General features: G+C 44.4%; 1 non-coding gene across 1 annotated transcript; it reads right to left on the bottom strand.

The window, feature by feature from the left end:
• Positions 1–1,207: 1,207 nt before the first annotated feature.
• LOC142364327 (U5 spliceosomal RNA) lies at positions 1,208–1,319 on the bottom strand. The gene has a single exon (XR_012766239.1). It is a non-coding gene; the product is annotated as a U5 spliceosomal RNA (small nuclear RNA).
• Positions 1,320–24,490: the final 23,171 nt, after the last annotated feature.

Raw genomic sequence — 24,490 nt, 5'->3', positions numbered from 1 at the left:
GGTCCTCCTTCCTACCCTTTTTGAAAATGGGCACAATGCTTTTCCAGTCACCAGGGACTTTGCCTGACTGCCATGACCTTTCAAATATGATGGAGAGTGACTTGGCAATAATATCAGCCAATTCGCTCAGGACTCTGGGATGCATCTCGTCAGGTCCCATAGACTTATGTATGTTCATGTTCCTCAGGTGGTCCAAAACCTCATCTTCCCTTACAGCGGGAAGGCCTTTCCCCTCTGGACTCCGTCTTGCAGTCCATCAACTCGGGATGGGCAAGGAGAGAGGTTGCCAGTGAAAACTGAGGCAAAAAAGTTGTTGAGTACCTCAGCCTTCTCCTCACCTGTTGATACGAGGTTGCCATTCTTGTTCATGGGGGGAGAACGCTTTCTTTAACCTTCCTTTTCTGGCTGGCATACCTGTAGAAGCCCTTCTTATTATTCTTAGCATCCTTTGCCAAGTTCAGCTCCAGCTGCACCTTGGCCCTCCTGACCTCATCCCTACACAACCAAGAAGCATCCCTATACTTTTCCCAAGATACCTGTTTCTGCTTCCACTGCCTGTGCAGTTCCCTCATGCTCTTTCATCTGACCAGCAGGTCTCAACTCAGCCTTGCCGGTCTCTTCCCTTTCTTGCCTGACTTCCTACACCTGGGGACTGAGAGCTCCTGCACTCTACGGAAAGCGTCTTCAAAGATCTGCCAGCTCTGTTCTGCCCCCTTGTCCCTGAGGACCATTTCCCAGGGAGTCCTTCTGACTAACTCGTTGAAGAGCTGAAAGTTGGCTTTCCTAAAATTTAGGTTCCTGACTATACTCCTCGTCTTTCCCATATCCCCCAGGACTGTGAATTCCACCATTGCATGATCACTGCAGCCCAGGCTGCCTCCAGTCTTGATGCCACTGATGAGCTCACTTGCACTGGTGAGCATCAGGTCCAGTATTGCATCTCCTCGGGTAGGGGTGTCGACTACCTGGCTAAAAAAGTTATCCTCAGTGCATTCTAGGAATCTCCTGGATTGCCCACCACTCACCTTGCTACTTTTCCAGCAGATGTTGGGGTGGCTGAAGTCCCCCAGCAGGACAAGAGACTGCGAGCACAAAGCCTCCTGGAGCTGGAGGAAGAAGGCTTTGTCAGTAGGCTTACCTTGATCAGGCGGCCTGTAGTAGACACCCACAACCAGGTTCCCTTTGTTGTCTCTGTGAGTTTTTTAACAACTCCACTGAGATGGAGCCTCAAAAAATTTGACACTCATGCCTATTCCTCTCCACATAAATCTTTAGTAAAAGACGTAAGATTTATACGATCTGAAGAGAAACCAGAGTATTTTGGGGCAGGAAGAATGTTCTTCAGAGATTCTTTTCTCTCTCTGCTGCCAATAGTAGAAGAGTAACTTGAAGAAGGTATATAACTTATCAGAAGCTGAAATAAAAAGCATCAGATCCAACCATTAATGCTTCATCAGACAGTGTAGGATTAAGCCACCTGTGCGTGTCTTTTCTACTGAAGTCAACACGGCACCTGGTCTTTCCCTTTTATTAGAAAAACCTCAGACAAACACTTGCTAAGGAAGGTCCAGAAGTACTTCATCCACCCTAGGAGACTGAGTGGGGACACAAGTGACCTCTTCAGGACCTTCCCAACCTGTATCTCTGTGAGATTGTATGGAATGAAGATCAGTTGCTGTATCAGACTCTTCTACAATCAGCCTCTAACAGTGCCTCTTTCTCTCCACTGGCAAAACAGGGAGCTCAGACACAAACATCTACATTACATACACCTATATTTAATCTGGCAAATCCTACCAACATGGTTCAAATAGAAAGCACATCTTGTGCAATTTAGTCTCAAATATTTGCAGTTTTGATAGTGCAGCTGGGTATCTCCTACTTACTAGACAAGGAGAAATATCTCCAAAGCCATTGCAATGCATATGATGTTTATTAGAAGTGAAGCGTCTCTGATATCTACTATTGAGTGATAATGTGCGAGGTTGAAGAGCAGCCTCACAGTTTATAACTCAGTACACTTTTTGGTTGTCTAAAGACCAGATGTTTCAGCAAGAAGATGATGAGCACTGAGAAGGCGGAAGGTTTGAGGAGAGGATGATAATATAGAATTGAAAATTACACATTCTCCAGAATCTTATGTGACTATAAATCACGGTGGGCTCCTTCAGACTGCAGCAGGAGCCAATTTCCATGCACATCCTCCATTAAAATGAAAATTTATAGCAGTGGGAATAGTTATGGTCTGGCTTTGAACAAGCAGGAATTAATCAACTAATGGGATGAAAGCAAATGTACTTGCATTTCAAGATAGCGTGAATTTAAAAAATTAACTGAAGATCACCTCATTACAATGAAGTTGAATGGATAAATGACTGCAGCACATAACAGTCAAAGCAATTCACAGAACTAGTCTTTGGAGAAGGCAAACTCTGTGTGTGTGTATGGAAAAGGAGTTAAACACCTGACTACCCATTCATCAAAATACCAAATCAGAGATTAATATGGAGATCCTATTCTCTCTCTATCCTCTGCAGTGTTATGCTAAATGGGCCTCTCCAACAGGAGCAGGGATGGGATAGATCAGTCTCTTCAAAAAATGAGTGACCATTTGCACAGTTTCAGGTGAATGGTACTTCCTGAGCTACCAATCTCTGCCATTTCTGGGGACAACACCCCCACTTCAACATAGTTCAACAGAAATACAGCCTTTATTCCACCTCTTTTTGAAGTATGGTGCCATGTTACCTTTACTCTAGACTAGAAGCTGGCAACTTGACATGTATTTTTTCTAACAACCTCAAAGCCAAATGCCAGTGGTAAAATTCTGGCATCAGTAAGGGCAAGGGTTTTGATTTGAATGTAGCAAGTTTCCCCCAGTATCTGAACCCTGAACTCTTCTCCCTCACTCTGGACATTTTTGATCCAGATTTAAAGGCCGTCAAAGGATCTTTACTCAGGACTGGCTGGCTCAAGCCCTCAGATGGTGTCCTCCAGTGACGAGACTTTCATAGAGTGAAAAATGCAGTGATTTAAAGACCATAGCTTATCTTCCGTTGGAGATATGAAAGACATAAACAAGATCAAAGCTTCCTTCTTGCAAACATTTACATATGTGCTACGTTTCATTTATCAGAGTGGGCTAATTGACATCAGACACTTGTGTACATAAAGTTAAATATGTGTATAAATACTATCAACACAGGGGGTCGAAAACTAAAAGAAAGCCCTTAGGCAAACAGTTATATATAATCAAGTGGGTGGTTAAGAAGTTGTGGCTTGTCAGATCAGCTCTGTTACTTGGCTTGTGCACATTCTTCATGTGCAAGAGCACAACTCCTCGTGGACATGAGTGGTGGAGGAGAGATTTAAGCACAAGCATTTCACTGTGCAGCCGAGGTAGACTGAGAGCAGGAACATGCACATTGACGGCAGCTTGGCAGAGATCAGCATTTTGGTAAAGGTCGGCAGAGGTGTGCTGCCAAACCTCTGAGCCACCCTTCCTCAAAGCCACTTTTCAAAGGTCATTCCTGCAAGTGATAGGCAGGGTCAGGCTGGGCATGAGAAGCGTGTTTCCATTTTAGCTCCGGGAGCTGCACAAATCTTTAAGTTTGGGGAAAGGTCCTGTAACCCCTTTAAAAGGTAAATTTTTACTTTATCTCAACATGGTCTCTTTCAAGAAGGAGCAACACTCAGAAGACTTGCACCGTCAGTGATTACTGACATCGCTTAGAAGCATCTACCAAAAACGCAGTGATTCTTGACTAGCAGAAAAACCTAAAAGAGACATTTTAAGAACTTTTTCTTTATAAATCACTTTTTTGTTGCCTTTCTGCTGTCCCAAAATTGAGAAATGGCATGCAAACTACCAAATTTGAGTGTAGGATGTGTTACAAAAACATGTCAGCTTGTCTGGGTCTATTTCATCTGTGTGGGTAAAACCAGTTAGCTTCAAAAATGAGAGTAAGTCATGTGAATTTTTATGTGACAAGCTATCATACAGAGGAAAGAGGACTGTGTTGCTCAGCAGTTTGTTGATACAAGAGGTGTACGTGGTAAAACAGCGGCTTTCTGTGATTTCCTATAAAAGGCCTGGAAGGACATAAAACTAATAAACAAGTCTGACAGCACTCCAGGTCTGACAGCGTGCTGAATAAACCTGAGTCATGTAAATTACAACAGCTCATTCGTCAGAAACACAGGAGTGCGCTGGGAGAAAGGAAATGAAAACGACTTACCGTTCTTGGCACCGTCAGGGAGCGCACACCAGTCCGTGCCAGGATCAATCTCACAACATGTCTGCAAAAGAGCATTGCAAAGGAGATTCAAAAGAAATATTGCTCAAAAACACTCACAATGGAACTTGGGAAGGACTTACTTTGATCTGAACTGCACAAGAGCATCATATCCTCTTGTTCGATTGGATGTGATGCTCTGAGTTTGGTTCTGGTCTCTTGATTCAGATCTTCACTCAGACTTGCCAGAATCAATTCTCTGATCTGACTTCCTACCTCGGAGCTGCAAAATGATGAATGGCTGAGCACCCTCAAAACCCCACAGAATATTGCTCAGCACCCCAACTGCAGTTGGCTGTAGCAGGATTGGGACATGTCAGAGATCCCACAGAGTTCAGCCCCAAACCAACATCTTATGAAATTGCCAAATATACTTGGGAACCTGCACTTCTTCATTGATCGTTCTTAGCAAAACCTTTGCTTCAAGAGCGGAAGAGTTCTGGTGGGGAGGGTAAAAGTACCTATCAAGATGAGTTCATCACAGTGTGTAACCTCCAGGAAGAGGATGGTACTTTCCCATGGAATTGAAAGGAACAGGTTTTCCTCTTCCTTGAACCATTTCACTGCAATAAAGGTCAAAAGATCTGGGTTCCAAGTCTGATTTCTGCTCCTCTTACTGACAGTTCACTTCACCCTGTCTATTTTCTCAACCTCCTTATGTGTTACTAGCATAGGGTGTGAGATTTTCAGAGAAAGTCTTGTTGTATGTATGAATAATGCCTGGAGGCAAATGGTGGTTTTGCTATAGAAATAGTGAAGCAGTGCTCAACCTGGTGAGTAACTTCTGGCTGCTCATCAAAGCCTTGAGGGTTGGATTGTTCAGCAAGAGGTTGGATGAAACCCTATGCCTTGAACTGCAAATGCTGCCAAGGATGCTCACTGCCTATCTATTTTTACTGTTGGCCACCAAAATAAGAAGCTCATATCTAAAATAAGAATTCAAACTTACTTCAGGTTCAGGCTTGTTAGTGCTTGTGCTCTGGTTTGGATAAAATGCAGAGCCTCCATAACAGAAAGCTGAGGTCTTATTAACCAAAATAGTCTAGCAGTTATTGTTTACAGCATGAGGTGAATGAACGGGGATTATATTCCTTTGTCTGTGACTTCAGACCAGTTAGTTAGTTGTGGTCAGACCTAAAAAGGTTCTTACAAACTCAAGTCCGTATTGCTTCAGAGGACTGAGGCACCTGAGTCCTTTAGTGCTCGTGGTCCACAGTCCTTCTTCTCTCTATGTGTAAAATAACAACTCTCTCCTTAATTCAGTAATCTGTTGTGTTGTCATATGGAGTGATGGCAACATTTTGCTCAATACTATAGGAAACACTGGTTGTATATTTACAAAACTTCACTCCCCCCTGCCTTTTTTCAGTGTTTCCTGAATTGCATATAGTATATTCTAAATATATAGTATGGCTTCACCTCGCAGAAGAAATTAACAGCAAGGCTGACATTCCATGTTTCATTAAAAACTGTAAAGCAACGACATTTCTTAATCGGAATAAAAGCTGTTGTCCCAGATAAATATTTTTTCCCTTCAAATTAATTTTAATTAGTCACAGCTTGGATATACAAGAGCAAGATAGTTATCTTTGGCTGACTGCAAGTGATATTATGAGCTATCTTAATATTTGAAAAGTGACTCAGAAGCCCTGACGCTCATCTTTGAACCTTTGACATGGTTCAGAGGGCCAACGCTATCCCCTCGGCAAGCATCGCTGGGCTGTACATCACTCATTTTCTGTGAAAGAAGGCTGTGGATGAGCACAGAAGCAACACAGGTCTTCCGAATCAGCAATGGGTAATCTGTATACAGGCCCTAAAGCACCACAGCAAGTTGCATCAGACATGGAAGCATGCAATGCCTCTCCTGTGCACAGTAGTGTCCTACAGCTCAGTCTCATAACCCCGCTCCTTCAAGGTTCAGTGGTTTTGGCAAAAGATTATCCACAGCTCCAGGACGGAAAACATCTCAATCCTCTGGCACTGCAACACTTGCTACTAGAAGAGGGACAAAATACAGAGCGTTCTCAGGGGCCAGGATGGGACAAGCTCCCACAGGGACAAAGAACCCCTACAAACATTGCAACTCTCTATTCCAACTACAACACACACTTCTGACCTCCCTCCTCTAAAGTAAGTACAGTACACTAAAAAAATCGGAATAATTCTTCCAAAAACAAAACAGCCCACTGCATCTTCTTCTCCCCCAGAGAGAATGAGAGAACAAACACATGATACATTAGTCATAGGCTGTAAGATCAGAGGAGACCATGGTGATCGTCTTGTCTGACTTCTTGCGTAAGAGGCCATTAGGCTTCTGGCAGTTAATTCATGCTTGATATGGAGAAAAATGTACTGTGGTGATTTGGAGAATTGCTAGCAATGGAAATTCAACCACATTCCCTGTTCCAAGCTGTTCCAATGACTTGTTACATGCCTTTACTTTAAATCTCAGTTTGTCTAACTCCAACCTCCAGCTTTTAGGTCCCAATCTACTTTTGTCTCTAAGATTGAAAATTCTCCTAAGCTTGGTTGTTTAGTTTGTTCGATTTTTTTTTTACATAGACATTGAAAATGAGTACTTCATTCTGGAGACAGTCATTGTTGAATAGAAATGGAACAAAGCTCACAGTTCCCCCACTTCATCACTCTGAGATGCCGTGAGATGATTACGTTCATCTGAGCAGCAGCCTCCCAAGTCACAGAATCACAGAATCACAGAATCACAGAATCACAGAATCACAGAATGGTAGGGGTTGGAAGGGACCTCTGTGGATCATCCAGTCCAACCCCCCTGCCGAAGCAGGGTCAACTAGAGCAGGCTGCACAGGACCTTGTCCAGGCGGGTCTTGAATATCTCCAGAGAAGGAGACTCCACAACCTCTCTGCGCAACCTGTTCCAGTGCTCTGTCAAGTCTCTTCCAGCCTTGCTGCTTTCCATAACCTTCCTCATCTTGTAAGTGTGGTCCTGTATGTACAATTTTAGTTTTTGTTGTATGATAAATTTTCCCCTTCATTCTTTGCCTTTTTTCCCAGTGTTTGTGTCATCTCTATATAACTGATTATGATTTTTAGTGACACCAGGGCTTTGATAGGATTATCAAACTGCATGTGGTCAAAAACGTCTCTCCCCAAGACCTGGTCTTCAATAAGGATTTGAGTATAGAATGAGAACAGAAGTAGCAGAATATAGAAAGGCTTGCTTTGATTAATCTGGCTTATTTATGAATATTCTCTCTGGAAATCGACGCTAGTTTTCCAGTGCAGATAGAGGTTCTTTGGGGTATTTTTGTGTCACATGGAACATAAGCGCTCTCTGGTGTCATTACCTTTTCACATCAGGTTTGCACCAAGAGTACCTTATTTCAGTCCTGGATAGATCACCACTTGAAACATGATGTATTTTCTTCTCTGGGCAAAAGCCCAATAGTTTGTTCACAGTTCCCTCTTTGCATAAGGATCGTCCCTGTGGGTTTTCTTGCCCCCAGAGAAGGCACTCATTTCAGCTCTTCTGCTGGCTGGTGCAGCGGGGATGGAGATAACACAGTTCTGCCCTTTCATTCCCTGCTGATTCCGGATCTCTCCTGAGCTGCACAGGAGTTTATGAGCTGATCTGAAGCTGGGCATGAGCCTGAGGTTGCTTAAACCAGACTTGTCTTCTGGAAAGTGGAAGAGGCTATTCACCTGTGTGTTCCCAGGGGCACAGGCATTGTGGGATTCTACTGCAAGGCTAAGTCATCAGGCCACAGACCCTACAGCCCCACTGATAAACTTGGTCCACAACTTTAGCACCCCATCAGCGGTGGGAGGAAGCAGCCTTTTTGGTGCATAATCCTCTCCTCTGGGGTCTTGGCCTCTCGGTAGCAGAAGCCAGGCCTTCTCCAGGTCCCTGAAGCATTTAGATGATTACCAACGTTCCAGACCCACTTCAGTCCCCTTTCAACTATCAGCCACACCAGCAGCCGTTAGCTCCACCCAAAGCTAAACAGGGACCTCTCCTCCTGCTATGGGACCTGACTCAGCTATTCCAGACATAAGGCTTTATCACACCACAGCCTTCTTCAACGAGTTTATCAAGTTCAGCTGGCACAAAGCAAGCCATTAACACTTACTTACAGCATTAATTAGAAGCAAGCAAAAATAAGGAGTATGTGAAATACAGGAGCTTCATATTCCTCACAAGCTCATTTCCAGCAAATGTCCACAGATCTTTCTCCAAGTTATTACAAACACCACCGTTTTCTTTGATCTCCAACCACTAGAGATTTTGATATGAGTTGGCTTACCACAAAGCCCTCTTGCACACACATAGGTTTGGCCTCAAAAACAACCCACTGGTTTGGTCATTGAAGAGACAACTAACATCAGCCCCTTCAAGTAGACAATCACGTGGGAATGTCCCAAAACAAAGACTTTCATACTCCAAGGTTGAGGTCTGACCCAGCAACGAAGCAGAACAGAACCCAAATTACCAGCCCCTCTGAAATACACACACACACAAAGCTTAATTTGAGAATAACATCACAGCTCTCAAAAAAGGACAAACTTTGTAAAAAAAAATGAGCTCCAAGTGCAAAGAGTGGCATGCTACTCTTTGAATTTTTCAGTGGCTATTAATTAGTTACCTGGGAATCTGGTACACATGTGTAGGCATATAAATAATGCAGGCAGATATCTGAGTTCTGATAAAAACTTAAAGGCAATTCCCAGCTGCAAAAAAAATTGCAGGGAGCTTGAGTGCTGGCCCTGAAGGTCTACTACGTGAATTGCTTCTGTGAGCCAAAGTGGAGGCAGTGTTTTTGCATTTGGAAACCAGACGGCTGTAAAATGTGATTGAGAATATTTAATTATTCTTGGCTTTAATTCCTAATTTTCCTCATTACAAGGAGGAACACAGAAACATGCAGGTCAAATTTTTCTCTCATTTATACCAGTTCAACCCCAAAGAGGTCAGCAGGATGCTCTAGAAACTCCTCCATGGGCTTGCCAGGAATGGGGGTGTGGAGCATAACTGACCCTTCCAGCCCAGACCCATCTGACTCATCCGCCTCTTCAGCTCCTTGAAACCCCAGACACTGTGCCTAATGCCAAGAGGAAGCCCATTGTGTAGTGCTCTTCCTCAGATCTACTTGTCTTTGCTATCACAGCTTGTTGTCCTCTGTTCCTTATAGGACAGCGGGTTCCTGTGTAAGTTATAGCTGGAAAATACTCACTGTTGGATCATGGACTTCCCTGGCAATGCCAGGAATTGAAGTTTCTACAGAATTTCACGTTTGAATCATCATCCTGCTTTTTTACGAGTGTTTTATTAGCTATGTCAAACAATGGTTGAAAACAACCAGGCCACCTCTACTTTGCTTGAAAGAGCATGTCTCTGCCTAGTCGTCCAAGAGGACTAGTCTAACAGGCTGCAGAAAAGGACAGATACTTGCTTATGGTCTGGTGGTGCCTGCTATCCAGATATGACTTCTTTCTTGGTCACACTAGTGAAATCAAGTCTGATTCACACGTTATAAGACCAGAGTGGATCAGTCTGACTTTTCAGGCTGATCACCTGTATAATGCAGGGAACAGGCTCCTTCGGACAAGTTTCTGTTTGCACAGAAGAGTATTTGTAAGAAAAACATTCAGTTTTGACTTCAACATGGCCCTGATGGAACATGTTAAAATAGATTTGTTTTTTCCTGCATGCTGTTAATAATGTGTACTTTAATTAATGCTATCACTGATTAAAAAAAAAAAAGGGGTTAATAAGGAATGTTCAGATTTAAGATTACAACTTACAGCTTGTTCCTTCTGGGGAAAAACATGTTGCTAGTTCATGATCTGGGCCAAAATGTTTATCTTGTTCAAAACACCAGAGAATACAAGAATTTCAGAAACAAGGACACATTGGTTCACGTCATGCCTGAGTTTGTGGTGACCTTCCTCCAGGACTGAGAGCAAGGATCAGAACGGGTTCGCAACTCCCCTTTCCTGATTTATGAACATGATTCCCAGCATATGATGCTTGGCTTGCATCTTAGCAGCTATTCATGGAAATGTCGCATATCCCATACATTTGTCCATCCTAGCAGTCATTCTCAGGTCAATGTGAGCTCACTAGTGTATTTTGAAGTCAGCAGGATAGAAGAATTCAGAGGGGTTTGTGCTGTTTTTGTTAGCTTCAAATATTTCCTTAGTACTTTATATCGTGTATTTAATCTAGAGGAGAATATGCTATAATTCTAACTGCCATGAAAGGGTAAAAAATTAATAAATCTGTCACAATGAAGTTCACAGAGCAGGGGGAGGATACTCCCTCAAAAGGCTGGAGCACCCAGGGACAGTGTTGGCAGGCAATGCTGCTGCATTTCTGTGTCAGAAGAGCCTGAGAGGGTCTGATGCCCTTGGTCGAAGCAAAGACTGAGTCTCCATTTTCAGATCCAGACTAAGCCACTCAACAGTCCCGGGCAGGTCTGTTGTGGTACTGACTGCCTCCTCGTCATTCCCTTCATCCCCTGCCCCAAGGCTTCCCACTGAAACTATCTGTCATAGTCTGCCAAAATTATTGATAATGTTCGTTTTCGCACTTCAGTGCTTGCGGTGCATAACAAGCACTCTACCCATGGCTTTCCAGCAAGACCTGAGTTCAGGACTTGGAGTCTCGTTTCCAGTATTCGGTCTAAGGGACAGCTCTCTTACAGATCACCAAGAACTATATTTAGCCTTGAATGGCATTTCTGCAGATGATATAACATACACTACTATATTTGCTGATCATTGTATCTCCTCTCAGTCCATAATATACTTATTTATTTGTCTCATTGGCCTGTTATATCATTTCTAATCTTGTTGAGAGAAAGACTGCCACCGCTTACATCTTCCTCCAGCACATGGAGTAGCAGGATCCAGTTTTTGTACATCTCTATACAACGCGGTGGCCAACGCTATTGCAGCTCTGCCAGCAGGTTGCATGCACACACATGCACACATCAAAGGGAACGTGAACTTCTGTCCTCTCTGCCATTTAAAGACTGAAAAAATTCAGGAACGACATGTGTGGGGGAGAAATACAGAGCACTGAGACTGCACGCGAAGAGTTTACGTTAAAGCCTACAAATACTGTTGAAAAGAAATACCATAGTTGGGGGAGTTTTTTGTCTCTGCTTTGAACTACAGAGCCAACGGTATTTCCCCTTCACATTCCATATTCTCTGGGGATTATTGGGATTTTCTGCCAGACTCAGCTTCATTTCCCAAAGAGTAAATATTTTATGTGAATTGCGGTTACCCAACAACGCTACTCCGAAAGCCTCTTTGGAAGAAAAAAGAAAGTCGTCTTTTCACCAGATGAGCTTCTGCTCTTATCACTTGGAGATCATTAGCTTGAAAGACCTTCACCTGCTCTGTCTCTGCCAGGGAACCTCCCAGCGGGCATTTTGAAGGCAAAGTTCCCAGCAGGGGACTATTGCTGTGAAAGCATAAAAAACCACTGTTGTATTTATTGCTAGTATCACATCCTGCTCTTGTTTCAGTTTTGCTTTTGTTTCGAAATTTTCTTAATTCACTGGGAATTTTCTTTTAACATGCTAGAAGGTCGTTACCCTGTTAGGTCTCAATAAATTGGAAAAGGAAGCTTTCAAAGTTTAAATGCTAAATTCCACAACAAGACTAAGTATCAATTTTTTACTTCTGGCACCAGCATAATGCCGAAAACATTCAAATGCTCATGAACCCTAAAGATCCCTAAAATCCTGTCTGTCTTTGTTCCCAGTAGCAGCACTCCATCATGGCCTACGATAGTCTTCTGGTGGCATGAAGAGGGCTGCCTAGATCTTGGCATCAGCCTTTCAATATCCAGCTTACTCCTAAAATCCAATGGAGCTCATAAGCCAGATGTTTCTCTGACTCCTCTTAAGGGTCTGGTCTGGTAAAGATACCCTGATGTTGCCCTGCCCCACAAAAATACAGCAAGGGTGATGTGATGCTGGGATGTCCTTGGGCTTGCTACAAGGGCACTCTTATTCTGGGGAAGAAGCTTTGTCTTCAAGTCACCTCAGGGAAAGGAGGGAATTGGATCCATCACATCATGTCTTCCATGAATGCTTTCACGACATCTTGAATTAAAGGGGAGAAGCTTTACTCCTTCAACATATCGTGTGAGAAAGGATTTGGGTAGCACAAGAAGAAAGCTGATGTATCTTGAGTCCACCACTCAGTGGACTGGTCCTCTTCAAAGCCTGAAGACAAAGCCCTGTCCTTCCATTAGATTTTCTGTTTGCTATCGTAGGTAGCTCTCTGCTCAGCAGCAACCCTGCAGGCTTGGGAAAGAGTGGCTGGAAAGCTGCCTGGCAGAAAAATCACAGAATCACAGAATCACAGAATAGTAGGGGTTGGAAGGGACCTCTGTGGGTCATCTAGTCCAATCCTCCTGCCGAAGCAGGGTCACCTACAGCAGGCTGCACAGGACCTTGTCCAGGCGGGGCTGGAATATCTCCAGAGAAGGAGACTCCACAACTTCCCTGGGCAGCCTGTTCCAGTGCTCCGTCACCCTCAGAGGGAAGAAGTTCTTCCTCATCTTCAGACGGAACTTCCTGTGCCTCAGTTTGTGCCCGTTGCCCCTTGTCCTGTCTCTGGGCACCACTGAAAAGAGCTTGGCCCCATCCTCCTGACACCCACCCTTCAGATATTTGTAGGCATTTATAAGGTCCCCTCGCAGCCTTCTCTTCTTCAGGCTGAAAAAGCCCAGTTCCCTCAACCTCTCCTCGTAGGGGAGATGCTCCAGTCCCCTCACCATCCTCGTAGCCCTAAAAGATCTTGGGGTGCTGGTTGACAGCTGGCTGAACATGAGCCAGCAGTGTGCCCAGCTGGCCAAGAAGGCCAACGGCATCCTGGCTTAGATCAGCAATGGTGTGGCCAGCAGGAGTAGAGAGGGGATTGTGCCACTGCACTCGGCACTGGTGAGGCCGCACCTCAGGTGCTGTGTTCAGTTTTGGGCCCTTCACTACAAGAAGGAAATTGAGGGGCTGGAGCATGTCCAGAGAAGGGCAACGAGGCTGGTGAAGGGTCTGGAAAACAAGTCTTATGAGGAGCAGCTGAGGGAACTGGGGCTGTTTAGTGTGGAGAAGAGCACGCTGAGGGGCGACACCTTCTCGCTCTCTGCAGCTCCCTGACAGGAGGGTGTAGTGAGGTGGGGGTTGGTCTCTTCCCCCAAGTAACTAGTGATAGGACGAGAGGAAATGTCCTGAAGTTGCATCAGGGGAGGTTTAGATTGGATCTTAGGAAAAATGTCTTTCCTGAAAGAGTGGTCAGGCATTGGACCAGGCTGCCCAGGGCAGTGGTGGAGTCCCCATCTCTGAAGGTGTTTAAAAAACGTGTAGATGTGGCATTTCAGGACATGGTTTAGTAGGAATGGTGGTGTTGACAGTTGGACTTCATAATCTCAGAGTTCTTTTCCAACCTTAATCATTCAAGGACTCTATGATTCTATAAACCTTGTCCTTGGTGCACAACATCTTATGGTAAATCCAAATCCAGCATTAGCTACCCAGCAAACCTTAGCCACCTAAAACACCACTACACTGACCAATCCTCCCTGTAAACCTGACCCTGGTGAAGACTACTTACTTATTTTATTAAAATAGCATCCATAAAATAGTTCCCTTGGCGTAGGTGTTGTAAAATAAACTAAAAACAAGTCCCAAAAGTATTTTCCCAAAGCAATTACAGCTTAATAAGATAAGTGAAGGCAAAAAGCAGGTTTCCCAAGGTTGGCAAACAGATGAAAAAGCCAGGGAGAGGGACCCTGGCTCCCAGCTGCCAGGTTGGGGCTCTCTTCCATATTTTACTATGATTGTCTTGTATGATTCAGCATCTTATCTGATAACACACTGCTTATTTAGTCCTCTCTCCGGGCATCCTAAAAATGCATCCAGTTTCCCGAAAGCCAGGCTGACGTTTTCTTTTGGGCCTCATCCTATTTCAGCTATTTCCTCTCAGCAAAGCTCAGTAAATAATCCCTCACTTCCTTTTATGTTCACAGCCTTCATATCTCAGCTGACTCCTATCCTGTGATCCTCCTCAGTCATTTTCCTGCCAAGCTTTACATACCAACCTCTGTAATCCTTTCTCACACACCTTTAGCTATCCAGGAACATGGTTCCCAGAAATGAATGACATGCTCACGTGGAGACCAACCACAGCTGTTCAGCACACCCATATCCGCAGCTTGGTAAAGGGGTGTGAGTGAATCTCTGTTTAAACCATCTTCATCCAGTCCCCCCTGGACCGCATCAAGTGTGAAGGACACCTGGAAAGCCTCCTTCTAGCCACCTCTCCGATGCTGGAATGGACTGAGATATTTTGGACAAAATTTCCTTGAAGTTTCAAGCAGATTTTAGAGCTATTTCATAACAGCAGTGGCATGAAGGTTGTACCTCTGCCTTCAGGTAGGATAGTTGTAATTCAAGATAGTAGTTGTAACTGCTTAAAACAGAATAGGTCCTTTAGCTAGAGTGGAGAAAGAATGGGTGGACTAATGGCAACCCACTACATGGTACTCAAAGAGAGAAGAGGGTGTCACTTCTGCCTGAATTATTGCATTTGAACTTGGCTTTGAATGTGAACTGAATTTTTCATAGAGGCAGAAAGGGTGAGACTCAGCTGACATAACGCAGACATCTGAGTTATCGATTGAGCTGATGATAAGGTTGAGAGAGTTGGGGCTGTTCAGCCTGGAGAAAAGAAGGCTGCGGGGAGACCTTATGGCACCCTTCCAGTACCTGAAGTGGCCTACAAGAGAGCTGGAGAGGGACTTTACACAAGACCATGTAGTGATAGGACAAGGGGTGATGGCTTTAAACTGAAAGAGGGGAGATTTAGATCAGATATAAGGAAGAACTTCTTTATGACAAGGGTGGTGAGGCCCTGGCACAGGTTGCCCAGAGAAGCTGTGGCTGCCCCCTCCCTGGAATTGTCCAGGGCCAGGTTGGACGGGGCTTGGAGTAACCTGGTCTGGTGGAATGTGTCCCTGCCTATGGCAGGGAGGGTTGGATCAAGACGATCTTTAAGGACCCTTCCAACCCAAACTGTTCTGTGATTCTATGATTCTATGACACCCACCTAAAGAAAAATATGCAGTGATATGGTGAAAAACACCTCTTCCCCCAGAAGATATGTAAAATAGCGCAGAGGAGTCTCCAAAATGCCAATTTCTCTCCATTGACTATAAAATGAACCTGGGCAACCAGAACTCCTTGGGATGCCTCCACTGCATACACATGAAAATTAGGGGAGATGAATCTCACCTAAAATGCTGAAGCAACATCAAAAGCCGAACTAGACAATGATCTGTTTCTGAAGAACAATGTGATAGCAATTGGTAACCAGAGAGCAGAATGCTAACCTTAAACCAGAGCTGTAGATTTGCTCTTAAGTTAAAACCCAGCTTTTGGTTCTCTGACTGGCAAGGTCTTGTAATTGGTTATTGAAGGATTATGAGAGAGAGTTTGGGAATCCTGAAATGAACTGTAACATTTATTCACGTAAAAGTTATCACTGAAACTGTGTGTTGGAGCTGTCATGTTCCTGTTTAACTTGTGTGCAACCAGGGAGCTTAAATGATACCATATGAGCTATATGTAAAAAAAACCCTAAAAACAAAACCAGAAGCAGAGGTCAGTACAGACCTGAATAAACAGTACAAAAACAACCAAGCATCCAGCAGCAGCTCCCAACTAAGGGGTCAATGAAGTTATGAACAGGGTTTTGAGACTGGTGGAAATTAAATTATTTTTGAACTGAGGACATCAGGCTGATTAAAATGGAATTAAATTTCAGAACTGGAGGCACAAGAGGAGAAATTGGGAACTCTTGCCACAGAAATGAAAAATTCTCAGTGAAACTGTTTTCTTACAAATAACAATGGAGTCTCAGAAATTTGAACTGATTAAGGAACAATATTTCAATGAACCAAGGGTTAATTTGTAACTAGTATATTTGACATAAGTGCATAGTTCCCATTAGAAATAGCTAAATCTTCTTTTGGCAACACTTTGATAGAAGCCTCCATATATTCTGCAACTGTGGATGAGTTAAATTAGAGTCTTCCTAAGAGTCAGACAGTGGACATCTGGTTTGCATCAGTGAGATCTAAAGTGTGTGTCTGCATGTGTGCAAAATAACTTCATTACTAACCTCCCCCTTTGCCGCTTGTCTTCTCTCTCGTCTTTGAGACCAGAAGAAAAAAAAAAATGGAAAAAAGTATCACACGCCCCGTGATCTCAACACTTCACTGAGAACAAGACCTCAGTTTCTCACAGGTTTCCTCTGAACAAACATCACAACAGAATCAGCAAGGAGGAAAAGTGAGATAGTCATGAAATTAGTCATAGCTGTACAACTTTCCATCCCCAGAAGATGTCAAGTTTGGATTGCATTTTCCAGCTGAAGATTCATTTCAGAGGGTTAAAAAATCTTATCTGAACCAAGATGATCCCTTTCTCCCAGACTCTCCAGCTGTATCCAGCTAAGTTGGTCTCGGAGGTCCCCAGGCTGGCTGGGCTGTGTTCTAGCAGACACCCCTTTGCTTCAGATGTTTATCTGCTTTATCAGGAGGAGAGTCTGTGAACTTAGTGCTTGGAAGAAAAAGCTTTCAAGTCTCAGAAATTTTGAAAAAAAATGTCCAGGCACAGCTGACAATAAAAATGAGGAGGGAAATCAAATCAAAAGACAGAATTGGAAGTAAACACTGGCAAGGAGATGTTTGCTGGTCACACATATGGCACTTCTATACGCATATATATATCACATGTAGTTTATACCACTGATTCTGAATTCACTCCATATATATATAAAGTCAGTTGGACAAATCACAATTGTCCTGCAGGCAAGGTCTTCAGGTCAACTACCACCACCATCGCAATCACCTTCTCAAGGCTTGTCTCTGTAGGTGCGATGTTTGTGTTGCATGAGTGCTGGTTATGGCTTAACCTTTCCTCGTAGCCTGCCCTGGAACCAGACCCTTTCTGCAGGCAGCTGAATTGAAAATGCTATCTTCATAACAGAGCGTTCAACACAGCCAAAAGACATAAAAAGAGGAATGGGACACAAAATCCAAATGTCCTGACATCACTTACTATCCCATTTATTATGCTCTGAGGAACTAACTGAAGAAAATGGGAGCATTTATGAAAAATAACCTGCATGTTGCTTTTCTGTTTGCTTTGGCTGCTCCACATTGGGTCAGGTCACAGCTCAAGGCTGGAATACTGGGAATACTGAGACCTGTTCTCCAAGTGTGAGCTGATGACCATGGATGCATGGAAAACATGTCACAACTTCTCATGCAGAACCTATGATCTTTCCTTTAATCCTAGACCCACCTCTCTACCTCTCCGGGCCAAAGATTTCAAAATCAAGCTGCCTCTGATGGGGAGTGCCCAGTCTCAAGAACGATAAACCCTCTCTTTAAAGGTGAGAGCTAGGCACTTCCTGTGGACAATATCTTTGTCAGGGTGCTTAAAGCTTGTGACATCTGAAATTAGCATTTCCTACCGGGACTTTCACACACTCTTGGGACCATCATCCAGCTGCACGAATAAAGCAGTCTCACCATCTGCCTGATCAGATGTTGGTTCCATTCAGGTAACTGCACTGGAGAAGAAAGGGCATTTGTAAGGACAACCCTGAAGTAGTACTTCATTTTTTCAATAGCGTATATTCACCATTGATTTCTTTGCCAGTCGTAGTACATAAAATCCAGCAGATAAACAGCTCTGCTTTGGCTTTCAGTTCTGTGGAGATACATATGTTTCCAATTCATCTGCCCCAAATATTTGAATATTTTTCTGAATACATGTCCTGGTATGCATAGTTATCAGTCTTGCTTCTTCTACCACACCCATGGGGTGATCAGCTAACCCCGTAAGAAAATGCAACGGCACAGCGAAGCGGAAAAAACCTGCAGTTTCTAAGCAAGGGGATATCTTTCTCCTAATGGAGTCCCCTTAAAGCCTGGAAAAGTAAAACCGTTCACTGGGCTGGACACCACGATAGTGGAAAAAAAATTGTCAAAAATAACACCCTACTTTGCCTGCTCTTCTGACTGGACAATGGCAACAACAAACATTTTTCAAGATGAGAAGCTATCAGATAATTAGTTACCTGCCAGTTGCTGGGACTGAGTACCACTGCTGTCCTGCTCAGCGACCCAGCCTCCCTCTCTGCTTGCTCAGCTCCTGGTGCAATGAGATAAGGAAAGCAGAACTGGGACTCCAACAACTAACAAAAGTAATGCTATTAACGGGGCAATAAAGAGATGGCTTGTACCAGATCCATCCAGGCGAGCTACACAAGGCTTTGACATGACCAACAGTCAGGTACGGAGACAAATGTGGTACCATAGTGTCCTTGACATGACCAACAGTCAGGTAGGGAGACAAATGTGGTACCATAGCGTTCTGCTAGTCCATGACCCAAGAGGCATTTTCCCCCTTGCCGAGATATCACTTCAAAGCAAAGGTTGGAGGAAACCTCTGTCCTTGTGGATGACAGATTGAGGACCTGGCAGAGCTTTCCTTAGCGTGGGTGAGGTCCCATTCCTGGCAATTTTGTTGTTGTCATGGCTGTTTGGTTTTGCTTTGGGAAATAAAGCTGATCTTTCCTCCACAGCATCAGTGTCTGAAGGCGTTTATCTTCAGCTGCTTACATTAAACCGACAGCTCACTCTGCACACCTCTTCAAGATAAAAATGTGAAGGGAGTAAATAATCTTCACTGATTTAAAACTATTTTCTGTTGACCAGCCTAACCTTTCTGCTCCATTAATTAAGGATTATTCATTTCTCCTTTAACTCAGCTTGAATCCCAGGAATTTCCTCAGACTTCACTGTTTGAGACATTTTAGCTAAGAATTACTGCATTTTTTCAGTGCCCCTCCATGAGGTCTAACTTGCTTAAAGAAATACAGGGAGAGGCTGCAGTTATTTTGAAGTTGTCTCATTCAGCCCTGTGGGATTTTGGCTAAGAAATCTCTCACAATAAAATTTATCAAACTTCCAGGGCTCACAATTTTCCAGACAACAAGGAGGTATGTATGGTGTTGTAGCTACCCCCTCTGCTCAAATAACAGTGATGTGATTTTGACAGTCATAGTCACAACAAATATAGAATCATGGAATTATAGAATCACAGAATCATTAAGGTTGGAAAAGACCTCTAAGATCATCAAGTCCAACTGCCAACACAACACCACCATGCCTGCTAAATCACATCCCCAAGTGCCACATCTACACTTTTTTGAACACTTCCAGGGATGAGGACTCCACCACTGACCTGGGCAGCCTGGTCCAATGCCTGACCACTCTTTCAGGAAAGACATTTTTCCTAAGATCCAATCTAAACCTCCCCTGATGCAACTTCAGTACATTTCCTCTCGTCCTATCACTAGTTACTTGGGGGAAGAGACCAACCCCCGCCTCACTACACCCTCCTGTCAGGGAGCTGTAGAGAGCGAGAAGGTCCCCCCTCAGCGTGCTCTTCTCCAGAATAAACAGCCCCAGCTCCCTCAGCTGCTCCTCCTCTGGACACACTCCAGCACCTCAATGTCTTTCTTGTAGTGAGGGGCCCAAAACCGAACACAGCACTTGAGGTGCAGCCTCACCAGTGTCGAATGCGGTGGCACGATCCCCTCCCTGCTCCTGCTGGCCACACCATTCCTGATTTAAGCCAGGATGCCGTTGTCCTTCTTGTCCCCCTTGGCACACTGCTGGCTCATGTTCAGCCGGCTGTCGACCAGCACCCCAAGATCTTTTTCTGCCAGGCAGCTTTCCAGCCACTCTTCCACAAGCCTGTAGTGTTGCATGGGATTGTTGTGACCCAAGTGTCAGTGTTGTGACCTGGGGCTTGGCCTTGAAACTCCTACAGTTGGCCTCAGCCCATCGATCCAGCCTGTCCTGATCCTTCTGCCAAGCCTTCCTACCCTCAAGCAGACCGACACGCTGACCCAACTTGGTGTCATCTGCAAACTTTATCTCCATGATATTCCCATGAGAGTGATCCTCTTCTCATGGGGCGCAGCAATCAGCCTCCATTTGCTACCTTGTCCTAATAGGATGTAGACATTTTCTATGCCACACATACTGGGAGGGCGACCGCGTGAGTCATCATAAGCGAATGAGATGAGGTGATGACAGACACTGTGCTGATAGGTAGGAAAATTTCCACTAAATCATGTATATTTTGTGCTATCATAGCTACGAATGTGAACAGATGTCCTTGGACATGAGGTCTTGGAGAACCTATCTGGGGGTGTATCAATGCACCCCCAAATAAATGATCACTGCATACTATACTGAACCAAAGTATGTCAGAGGCAGGCTTGAGCCCTCAGTTCTGAATCTTGTCCACCCTTGTTCATTGTTCCTTAGCTCCCTGGCTCTATTTAGGCCTGAGCTTGCTCCAGGGGAAAAACAAGTCATGCAGTCCTCCAACACTGGTTCAGCAAGCTTTGCAGCTTCAGATGCCCCTCAATGCCCCGATCCACCAGCCAGAGCATTGAATGCCTTTGTGGTTTCGTTGCATCACCACACTATGCTGGTGGAATCAGCACTGCCTATGCTATTTCAGATACTTTGAATGGAAACACACAGAGAATCATAGAATCATACAATCGTTTGCGTTAGAATCATAGAATCATAGAATGCTTTGGGTTGGAAGGGACCTTTAGAGGTCATCTAGTCCAACCCCTCTGCAGTAAGGAGGGATATTTTCAACTAGACTAGGTTGCTCAGAACCCCATCCAACCTGGTCTTGAATGTTTCCAGAGATGGGGCCTCCGCTAACTGCTGGGCAATCTGTTCCAGTGTTTCACCACCCTTATTGTAAAAAATTTCTTAATTTAAGAAATTAAGAATAATAATAAGGTTAGAAGGAACCTTATAGATCATCTCATTCCAGCCTCCCTGCCATGGGCAGGGATCCCTTCCACCAGCCCAGGGTGCTCAAAGCCCCGTCCAACCTGGCCTTGAACACTGCCAGGGAGGGGGGCAGCCACAGCTTCTCTGGGCAACATGGGCCAGGGCCTCACCACCCTCATGGGGAAGAATTTCTTCCTTAGATCTGGTCTGAATTTCCCCTCTTTTAGTTTAAAGCCATCACCCCTTGTCCTGTCACCCCATGCTCTTTTCACAAGCCCCTCTCCAGCTCTCTCGCAGCCCCTCCAGGCACTGGCAGCTGCTCTAAGGTCTCCGCACAGCTTTCTCTGCCCCAGGCTGAACAGCCCCAGCTCTCCCAGCCTTTCCTCCCAGCAGAGGGGTTCCAGCCCTCGCATCATTGCTGGGGCCTCCTCTGGCCCCGCTCCCACAGCTCCAGCTCTGCCCTGTGCTGAGGGCTCCAGAGCTGGATGCAAGACTCCCGGGGGGTCTCAGCAGAGCGGGGCAGAGGGGCAGAATCCCCTCCCTCACCCTGTGCCCACGCTGCTGGGGATGCAGCCCAGGATGCAATTGGCTTTTTGGGCTCCTTATGTCTTGGAGCCACAAAATCTAGAGCAGCCTCAAGGCTGTGTAAATTCAATGCAATAATTTGACTCTGGAGAGTGATAACCATAAGCAATAAATATCAGCCGTAGACCAGGTCTCAGTCACTGTCCCTCTGGCTTAGTGGTGTAGAAAGTATACACTTTCTATTCATTACAGAGGGAGCCTACAGTGACGTGCTCGTAACGTGGAAAGCACAGCTCATTGCCTATATTTAGGTAAGATGAATCCAGGCCCTTCTAAAATGTTTACAGTGCCTTTTATTTGCGGCTTGAACCGGAACATAGCAATTATACACATCCCAGATGGAGAAAGATGTTTAAACGGAGGCTTGGTTATACCAGGAACCCTGTTGCTTGCTTTTTCTGTTTGGCTGTTTGTTCGTTTCTCCTACAGAAGGAGCAGGAAATCTTTAGGGACTGGCTTTCCCTCCTCTGCTGTTTCCAAGAAACTGCCACTCTCTTTGATCTTTTTTACTCTTGCAAAACCTGGGCCTGACCTTGTTCCAACCAAAGTAAGTGGCAAACTCACAGGATCAGATCCTTATCTGGGTGTAAATTGGCACAACCTCTGCACATCAGAGAAATTCCCTGGTTTACACCTCATGCTGACCACAATCCTCAAGGTCTTCATGGGAGGTGGGACCCCATGCCGACGACCTTGGTCAGTAAATTACTTAATTAAAAACAGCCATTAAATAATCCTTCATCTAATGTTTATTTCTCCAGGCTGAGCTGTTTACACTGCTTGTTGCTGCTCTGCATCGTGCCAGAGTGATGGGAGGCTACATCAAGGCTGTTCCTGCAACGTGGTGGATTTCAGTGCCCATGTTTGCGGCTGAAGTCTTGGCAGTGTTTGCTCGCAGGAAAAAGTGCAGTCCAATTATTAGATGGGGAGAAGGAAGCCAAAAAACCACTGCAAAATGCCAAGGTTGAAATCTCTGGTGAGAAGATTCTCTTCTGCTCTCCTGCCTCCTTCCCAACGAGCAAGTTTTACCTTGAATCTAGGGTTCAGAACAAAAGTAGCTCATTGCCTCCTCCAGAGTGAGGTTATGCAGGTGATTCATGCTGTCAAAGAGAGACTGAGCTCACACTATAGCTTTTCCCTCATCTGGAGCCTGTAGTGGGACTTCCTCTGAGCAGTCCGTTTTCATGACACTGTTTTGAAGCCTCCTGAATGACATTCACTATTGGGTTTATAAAGAAGGGTCTGGCAAACAGATTCTTTTTACTGCACGTAGACGCCAACTCTCAGGGCCACACTGTCCTAGGAAACAGCCTAAAACCCAATGCTGACCATGCTGCCTTGCTCACTCACAGAGAAAAGAGGGCATTACCACCACAGAATTTGGAGGGGCCATGCTGTGAGGTCCTTAGCATGAATTCTGGGGTCTCAATTTCTCAGGCAACCCCATTTCTGAGCTCTCCAGGAGCAATGATTTGCAGAGCACTCCTTCCTACAGCCACTGACCTTGACTGCTCAGGACTGAGGCCAGGTTCCCCAGAGCAGTTCATCCAAAGCTGAGCTTTCTGCTTCCAGTTCACTCTCTGAGGAGCAACCCCACAGCTCTCTGTGTCTTTCTTCACCTCCAAAGAGGGGAATGTCAGGAGGATGGTCTCCTTAGCACATGCAAATTCAACTTTCATCTTTTTTCCCCAAAAACTATGTTTATGGTGTTAAATCCCAACTCCTTCCATGAAGGCATGCCTCTAACCTCCTTATCACACATTCAAGGTGAAAGACTTTGTTCATTCCCCGTGCAGGGAGCACTCCTTGTCAATTCATAAGAAAGAATGGCATTATTGATAAGCGCTTTTAGATAATATACTTTAGATGAGCCACTTAAAAATGCATTTTGAGAAGTAGTTCTGCCAGGGATGGTTTCTCAGATGTTGAAGCTATTCTTTCAGGAAGGTCATGCTGTCATAACAAACATTTCACCAAAATAGAAACAATACCCTGGGAATCTGAACGCCAGAGTGGAAAGTCAGCTTCCTGGCAGATATTTCTGAAGTGCTTTGAAGATGTGAAAAGCGACATTGCTGCTAAGAAATATTTATTCCCCTTTTTAGTACTATGATGTTGATGAGCTAAATTTTTTTTTCAGTGTGTAATGACAGAGGCGATGTCTTCTCCATACTTGGGGATTAAAAAAAACAACAACAAAACCATACAAGAAAAACTCTGTGATATCTCTGCTATCAGCAGAAATATAAACAGTGCTGATTTATGTATAGATTTTTCCATGCCTCTCACCACTGTGGTATCTGAACCACTTTACAAACATTTAACAGCTACAATAATTTTGTAAAACGGTGAAGTATTGTTGTTTGTATTTTGCCCAGCGGGAACTGAATCACAGAATTAATTAAGCAACACAAAGTGAAACAGGAGATTAGATACTGAATGCTGATCTCTTGAGTTCCGATTTACTGTTTCTTCTATAAGATTATGCCTGTTAGCTAAAAAAAAGAAAAAAGAAGATAAGGGCTTTACGCAGTAGCCATTTAGTGCAGTTCTTCGGCCTGAGTTGTACAACCCAGATAAGATTATCTCAAAGGTCCCGGATAGTCCCAAAGCCCTGGAAATTATTAACTTTCTCTAATTCCTTTGGATTTGGGTGTAAGCCATTTTGTCTATGTACAATCCCCCACAAGAAGGCTTTTGTGGGTCATGACTT

Source organism: Opisthocomus hoazin, chromosome 1, assembly GCF_030867145.1.
Source record: "Opisthocomus hoazin isolate bOpiHoa1 chromosome 1, bOpiHoa1.hap1, whole genome shotgun sequence".
In the NCBI taxonomy this organism is placed as follows: domain Eukaryota; kingdom Metazoa; phylum Chordata; class Aves; order Opisthocomiformes; family Opisthocomidae; genus Opisthocomus; species Opisthocomus hoazin.
The sequence above is the reverse complement of the archived record's forward strand: the minus strand, read 5'-3'. Positions and strand labels throughout refer to the sequence as shown.